General features: G+C 43.0%; 1 pseudogene; it reads left to right on the top strand.

Moving 5' to 3' along the window:
- Positions 1 to 1,243: 1,243 nt before the first annotated feature.
- On the top strand, positions 1,244 to 2,024 carry LOC118357098 (annotated as a pseudogene).
- Positions 2,025 to 8,408: the final 6,384 nt, after the last annotated feature.

The raw sequence follows: 8,408 nt of genomic DNA, 5'->3' as shown, positions 1-8,408 counted from the left end.
GTTTGAAGTGGTACAGGAGAAAGAGTCAAGAAGAAATTCTAAGTTTCAGACTTGGGTACCTGGGTAAATGGTAGGGTGGTCTGCTAAGCAAGAGAAAACAAGAGAAGGATCAGTTTTGGGGGCAAAGACAATGAGAATGGATTTGAGATGTCTTTGGAAGTTTCACATAGAGACGTCCAGGAGGGAGTGAGAAATCCAGCTTGGAATGCAGAAGAGAGCTCAGGGATAGAGCTTCTTATCTGGGGGTCATCAGTAGAGGGTGAAGGGTAGCTGTGAAAGGACTTCTTCTTTCGGGTTCCTTTGGTCCTGACCCCTGAGTGTGGTTTCCAGGATTTCTTATTGGAAAGCCATGAGCAGAAACTTCTCACCGCACATCACCTCAACCAAATGCCACAGATATACAGAATGAAACCATTGGGGGCAGACGCAGAAACCAACGCAGCAAATTCTCCTCTCAATTTCTCTTATTTACTTGTTTGGTTTCCATTTGTGCCAGTGTAATTAAACAACTCTTTCTTTCACTTGGAACCTCTTTATTTGGCCACTAGGGACTTCCCTCTGGCAGTGGCAGCAGTGACTTCAAGGACTTACCCCAGAGACCTCAGAACAAAAGCAACTGCTTTTCCACTTGAACTGTTATTTCTCTGCCTGAGGGAATCTTCTTGACCAGTAATCCTGCTAACCATTAATGGGAAGTTTGGCCTCTGGGCTCCTTTATAGATACTAAATTCACAGTCAAGCCGCGTAAGAATCCCATTCATTAAAAATTTAATTCATACTCTCCAAGCTGAAAACAAGAAACCACACTTTGGGTTATATGGATAGCCACTCTCAGTGACCCAACTGACCAGTTGTTTCTGTTATGATACATACTTCCTGTGAATTCCAAGGGAATTAATGAAATAGAAACATTTTCTTATTTCACATTTCATATAGATGCTAAGGCTTTGTTGGGAGGTTACTTGGTTATGGAGCAGGAGTATTTCTCAGTGGAGGCTATCAAGTTAGGCTATGTTGAAGGACACTGGATGCAGAATTTGCCCGGATTGGAAGGATCTAGAGTTTCCAGTGGCCACAAATACAAGATCACTGACTAGATTCGTAACCTCGACAAGTCACTTTGCCTTTCCAGTCTTCATTTCTCTTCTTCAAGAAAAGGTGAAATGGCTTTTCTGTGCTGAGGGTCCATATGAGGGTCCACATTGTTCTGGGTCCCCGTGGAACTTAAAGGGAAACTTTCACAATGTCTGGAGCCCTTGGCATCCTCCTGCGAAGGGAGGAGGATGTCCTTAAATTCCTTGCAGGAGGAGCCCATTTAGGTGGCACCAACCTTGACTTCCAAATGGAACAGTACATCTACAAAGGGAAAAGTGATGGCGTCTACATCATAAATCTGATGAGAACCTGAGAGACGTGTCTACCGGCAGTTCATGCCATTGTTGCCATCAGAAACCCGGCTGATGTCAGTGTCATATCGTCCAGGCACAGTGTCCCGGGGGATGTGCTCAACTCAGCTGCTGCCGCTGGAGCCACTCTGTGCCCGCTTCGCTCCCGGAACCCTCGCTAACCAGGTGCTGGGAGCCTGCAGGGGCTGTGTCTCCTGGTGGTTACGGATCCCTGGGCTGACCACCAGCCTCTCACAGACATGTCTTCTGTTAACCCGCCTGCCATCGCTCTGTGTAACCCAGACTCTCCTCTGCGCTGTGTGGACACGACCACCCCCACAACAGCTCTGGAGCTCACGCAGTGGGTCGGGGGCGGTGGATGCTGGCCCGGCAAGTTCTGCACACGTGTGGCAACATCTCCCGTGATCTCTCCTGAAAAGGCCATGACCAAGGAGGAATTTCCGGGTGAATGGGCTGCCCCAGATCCCGAATTTACTGCTACTCAGCCTGAGGTCTCAGATGGTGTGCAGATGTCCCGCAGTTCCCTACGGAAGACTGGAGCTCCCAGCCACGGCTCAGGAGTGCTCTGCAGCTCCCACTGCTCAGGCCACTTGGTGGGTAGCAACAACCCCTGAGTGATCCTAAGCTGCTCTTCCACAGACTCTTAAACAGAAAATGGATATAAGGTTGATGGAAAATGAACTGTTCCCTAAAAAAAAGTAAAGGAGAAATGGGATCAAGTGGTCACTAAGTTTCCTTCTGAATCTAAAACGGCTGTGATTTTATAAATGACTCTATAGTGATCCTCATTTAAAGGACAGTTTATCATTTAATTAAGCAAATATGCATGGAGAGCCAGTTGTGTGCCTGCACTCTACTTGGAGCTGGGGAAACGTAGGCCAGAGGTCACAGCGCCCGGCCCTTGCAGGCTACTGGGAGATGTGACAGTGCGTTCCAGGGGCCGCAATGGCCTGAGCTTTCTATTTCTGACTCTATCATGATCATGTCCCTAGTTTGCTCACTGTAAAATGGAGTCAAATTCTGATAACTTATTGTCTATCTCCTCTACTAGCACAGAGGACAGTCTCTTTTATTGATTGTTGTATCTCCAGTAACTGGAATAATACCCACCACATCGTTGGTGATTGATGTACAAGGTGTAATGATGGGGCACAGATTTGAAGGATATATTTAAAAGTGGTAGAAGAATGAGCTCATACAACGGTCTTCCAACGTCAGTATGCAAATCCCAAGAGAGTTTACAAAGACTTTCCATGACACGGGCGGGGATAGATAGCTTTAGAGGAATCAATCAACTTCCACACGAACCATTTCTCAAAGTGGATCTGCCTGGGAACTGCTGAAAAAGTTGTCCTGCTGGCATTTCCCCCATCTTCCCTCTTACAAGCTTCTCTTAATACATTAATGACTTTTCTCCCAGTCTTACTGAGATGCTTTCCCCCAGGTGGTAAAAAGCACCTGAGAAGAAATGCCTGGGGGTATGGGGTGGGTTTAAGACCGTAAATGGCTCTAATGACTAATACATTTTTTTGCAAGCCAAGTGATCTCCAATTCTTTTGTCAACAAAATTTAAGTAGAACCTAATGAGTTGTCACCTGATAGATGGCTAAAAATAATTTTTGATGCTGGATCAATCACAATGTGATTTTTGGCATATACTTCACAGGGAACTCAGAATTGATTGACATTGCTGTAACAAGACACCTTCCATTTCCATCTACTTATTTATGAACAGGGTTTCTCAAGGTTTACATCTATAAAAACAAAAATGGAAATAGAAATGGTGAACTCTTGTCTTATTCTGTTAATAAGTAATATTCACTGAATACATGAATGAATTGGAAATGAAAACAAGCTCCTCTCAATAAAAGGTGCATCTCCAAAATAATTTCCTTTTTAGTCTATAATTGTTCAAAGTTTATAATATATTTCTATTGTTTTAGTTGATTGATTAATAATAGTAATTATAACATTAACAATATAGAAGAATTTTATTACTTAGAACCTTATGGTCACAGGAAACTTAAAAAAATAAATTGATATTTATATACTATTTTTGTGCAAAGAAGTTTGATAGGGTGATCAATAAAACATTTCAATAAATTAAATAAAATTACATTAGGACTGAATTTTAGGCAGAAGTGGAATGGAAATATAAATTCAAGAATAAATAAATGATATAAATACAGAATTTCCAACGGTTAAAGAAGAGCTTGTTCATTTATTCATTTTTTTAAAAATGGAAGTGCTAGTCAAATTGCTTTGGTATTTAAATTCCATTGGATACACTTAAAGGATACATTACATTGGATGTACCAAATATATTTTTAAATGTTTATATCTAGAAAGTTCTGGAAATTACATTCTTTGCAATTCTTTAAATTCTTATGATTTTAAGAATTTAAATTCTTATGATGGACAAATTTTGAAGTGAATTTAGTGATGTATGAGGAGTATGTTTTTTTCTTTTAAGATTTATTTATTTATTTAGAGAACATGAGCAGAGGGAAGGGCAGAGGGAGGGAGAGAGAGAGAGAGAGAGAGAGAATGCCAAGTGGACTCTACCCTGAGCATGGAGCCCAATGTGGGGCTCCATCTCACGACCCCGAGATCATGACCTGAGCCAAAACCAACAGCTGGACACTTAACAAACTGAGCCACCCAGGCGCCTCAAGGAGTATGTTGTTTTAAACATTTTTGGGGGACCTACAGGTTTGAAGAGTATTGGTTAGTAATACAAGTGTGACATTCTAGGGGCGCCTGGGTGGCTCAGTCATTAAGCGTCTGCCTTCAGTTCAGGTCATGATCCCAGGGTCCTGGGATTGAGCCCCGCATCGGGCTCCCTGCTCCGCGGGAAGCCAGCTTCTCCCTCTCCTACTCCCCCTGCTTGTGTTCCCTCTCTCACTGTGTCTCTCTCTGTCAAATAAGTAAAATAAAATCTTTAAAAAAAAACAACAACCAAGTGTGACATTCTAATCCTGGCTGCATGGTTGTTATCAAGCCTTGGGAAATGCCCTTCTTAATCCCTCTCTGTCCATTTCTCTTTCCAAAAAAAAAAAAAGGGCACACCTGCTTGCTTTCCCTTATTCTCAGGAAAATTCTGAGATCATATGAGATAATGAAATAATGTGAAAGGTCTAGATTATTTCCTGGGGGCAAGTTGGACACCTCTGGGAAGTTTCAATAACTTTTCAAGGTTAACAGGATACTGGCTAGTTCCCCAGAAAGTATACATGGAAGGTATTCTTATTACTACCTTTATGTCACTGTGCCTCCCCTTTCCCCAGTTTTGATTCAGCCCTTGGAATTTCACGAAAGCAGTCTAACCTCATAGGATTAGTTCTGCATCTCTGCATCAGAGGGTTAGCAAGAAGAGACCTCACTCTATTTCAGGGCACAGTCCAAGGTTCTACTCTGGTGGTCAGGAAGAGGAACCATAGACTCTACAACAGAAAAGCCAACAAGCCTGAACTCCCTTCCTGGATGGCCATGGGGCACATGTATCTTAGCCCAGAGTATATTGTCTGAGGTTCCGAGTGTTGTCACTGTTAACACCTATTCAAGTAACTGAGGAGAGTCAATCCACACCACAGGGGCCCCTTCAGCTTGGTGGATTATCTGACATCTTGTATTCAAGCCCTTTCCTCTTTTTTTTTTTTTAAGATTTTATTTATTTGACAGAGAAAGAGAGAGAGACAGACAGACAGAGAGCACAAGCAGGGGGAGCGGCAGGCAGAGGGAGAAGCAGACTCCCCACTGAGCAAGGAGCCCGATGTGGGACTCAATCCCGGGACTCTGGGATCATGACCTGAGCCGAAGGCAGACGTTTAACCGACTGAGCCACCCGGGTGTCCCTCAAGTCCTTTCCTCTTAAAGATGCTTGTAATTTTGTAAACAATTAATGGAAAGTTAGACCTTAAGCCGCTCCTCCCAGTTCATAAAGCTCATTAGGTTGTGTTATCAGATGGGCCTAATGTGCTTCAGAATTGGCTTTGCTTCAGAGGCCTTAATGAGAACATCAAATTTCAGATGAGGACTTTTAAGACACCTGCAGTCTTGAAAAGTCATGGAGTTTTAAGTTGTGGCATCAGTCTAAGAACTTGTGAGGAAATGGTGGTGGGGAACTGCATAGGAGAAGAGAAGCTCGAGGAGGATTTCTCCAACAGGAGGGACAGCACATTCATTCATTCACTCGTTCAGCGTATATTTGTTTAGCCTCTGTCGTGCCATTTGCAGAAATGCAGATAAATGCCCTTCCCCGCTCTCAGGGAGCTTATACTCTGGCTGCAGGAAGGTGAAAACGATGACAATACTATGCAACTACCCAAATGAAGACACTGTTGGAACAAAGGAGAATAAACAGCAAATTCTACGTAGGGAAGCAAAGGAAGACTTTCTAGAGGAGATGGCCTTTGAGCTCAAAACAGGGAGGAAGGCAGTTCAAGAATAGAGAATGTCATGTCTCCCTGGAGGCCAGGGGGAACTTGGGATTAACAAGAAGCTCAGATGCCACCCACTCAAAATCGGAGAAGTGGCTTGAGTTAGGCTTGATGGGAAGACGAGTTATCATGTCCAAGGGAGGATCTGGCTTCAGACACAATCCAAGAACTCATGGGTTGTCGTCAGTTCTTTCTCCGTATCCCCTACCGTCTCTCAGCCCTGCTGCTCTCCTCAGCTTCTGATTCAGCCTCTCTCCAGAGGAAATGAGATGGCTACCAGACTCTTATTTTCTCTGTGTAGCAACTCCAATATCCATATACCAATTCCAGGGAAGTTTCTCATGGCCTCTGTGGAGTCACATGCACAATCATAAACCAATTATTCATGGAGGTTGGGGGAATGGGGATTCCATTCTGGGTGACTGCCTGGGCCATTCCTATGATTGAGGGGGCAGGCACCAAGTCTGACAACTCCAGCAGAATCCCAACAGAGAGTTGGGAAAGAGATCTCCAAAGAAACTAGAAAAATAGACAGACGCTGGGAATATAAAAAGTGTAGCTACCACTGACCACAAGAGCAGAATTTGATTACAATATGGCAGTGGAGATATGGAAGAGACGATAGACAAAGTAGGTCTTCAGGGGCTATACTTGACATCGAGACTTGGTTTTTGCTCTCCTGATCTTCTGAAAAAAATGGATTTCTGTCTTTGGCAGCTACCTTCTCCCAGTGGATGCTGCCACTGGGAGAAGATTGGAAGTATTGGTAGCCAGAGAGGGCTAAATAAATATATAGAGATAAATATATAAGTAAAAATAGATAGATGATACTAGAGATATTTATTTGTTTATGATACCTTTCTTGGTCCGTCCAAAGAATTTGAGGCAACTTATAGGAATAATATAGTAAACTAAGAGTCATATTACCCCAGTTCTTATCCAATTTATTGTAAGTGGGCTGCAAATGTAGTTCTTTGCTTCCTGGAAGCCAATGCAAAGGGGGCAACATTATCAGTCAAAAAGTTTGCAATGATTGGGCACCTGGGTGGTTCAGTTGGTTAAGTGTCCGACTCTTGATTTCAGCTCAGGTCATGATCTCAGGGTGGTGGGATTGAGCCCCGTGTCGGGCTTCACACTGGATGGACATGGAGCCTGCTTGAGATTCTTTCTCTCCCTCTGCCTCTGCCCCTCCCCGGTTTGCATGCTCTCATTCTCAAATAAATAAATAAATAAATAAAAGCTTTTTAAAAAAGTTTGCGATGATCATCAGAGAAACTTGATTATTATTGATTCTGAAACCTGAAAAGGAATATTTCTCCGGCACTCATAAAGTTGTCCTTGTGTAAGGTTGTAGTAATATCGTTCTGTCAGTAAACATAATAATACAATTTGTGGGGATCTTAGAATGGTTTTCTGTGGTGGCTAGTATCATATAGCTAAAGCATTTGTTAAGAGAAGAAAGGTACTCTGTAACAAATCCAGGATATTTTGCAATCTTGGAAAAGTCTTGCAGAAGCCAGGTGAATCCAACAGTTAGATGAGTATTAGCATTTATTGAGCTGTGAATCCCTTTAGTCAGGGCATGGGCTCCCCATCATTCTTAGCGTCTTACACCCAATTTATTTCTGTTACTTGTATTACCAGTCTAGCCCCTAAATGCATGTGCATATATGACTTCTGGAAGAGATGTACATAACCCAACGGTCCAAGTTCCCCTCCACACTTCTCCACCCACATATCAGGATACTGTGGTATCTCCCCCCCCTTCCCAGCTGCCTATTATACTAGTTTATCAAATGTCCCTTCCATTCTCCTCCAGTCTTCTTTGGGAGAATCATCCCATTCACCCCCTCCTGCTCTTGGCTTCGGGACCGGGAAGGTAAAGCTACCATCTTCCTAAAGACTCAGCACCCCCACTTGCAGTGTGGTGAGACTGATCCATGTTTTTGGATTGTTTGCATGACTGGCCTGGAAACTGAAGCCAAAGGAATTCCCAGTGAAAATGCTTTCATCTTGAGCCAAGAAGCCTGGGTAACTTTGAGTTCGGAATGACCATAGCTGCTTGTCTCGGAAATCTGAAGTAGCCAAAAGATTTGGCTTTCATTTTCTGGTGTGATGTGAAAGCAACACTGCTTGCCTAAGTAATGGGTAGTGGAGGAAAATCCATGCAAACACCTGAAATGAGAGTCATTTGTACATGAACTCCCTGCTTTCTTTGAAATTCAAGATTCTGAGGATGAGTGAGTGTATTTGGCTCCAGCTAGTAAGTACAGAGACTCCAAAGATGTAGGAAGGCAACTGCGAGGTTTTAAAGAAGTAGCTAACTACCTCAGACGGAAACCAACTGTTGGATGATTTTATCGTCTAAGATTCTTGACAATGAATATAATTTAGGAAGTGATACACATGTGTGTACTTTTAAAAAGAGGAAGTGGGCATTTAGAATTTTTATTTTAGTGTATTGGGGAGAGCATTTTAGGACTATATTGGCACACCAGCTATGCAAATCAGGGGGTTGGGCTGACCATAAAAGAAACAGGAGAGAGAGAGAGAAAATAAGACT

This window comes from Zalophus californianus, chromosome 1 (genome assembly GCF_009762305.2).
Source record: "Zalophus californianus isolate mZalCal1 chromosome 1, mZalCal1.pri.v2, whole genome shotgun sequence".
Classification (NCBI taxonomy): domain Eukaryota; kingdom Metazoa; phylum Chordata; class Mammalia; order Carnivora; family Otariidae; genus Zalophus; species Zalophus californianus.
The sequence above is the reverse complement of the archived record's forward strand: the minus strand, read 5'-3'. Positions and strand labels throughout refer to the sequence as shown.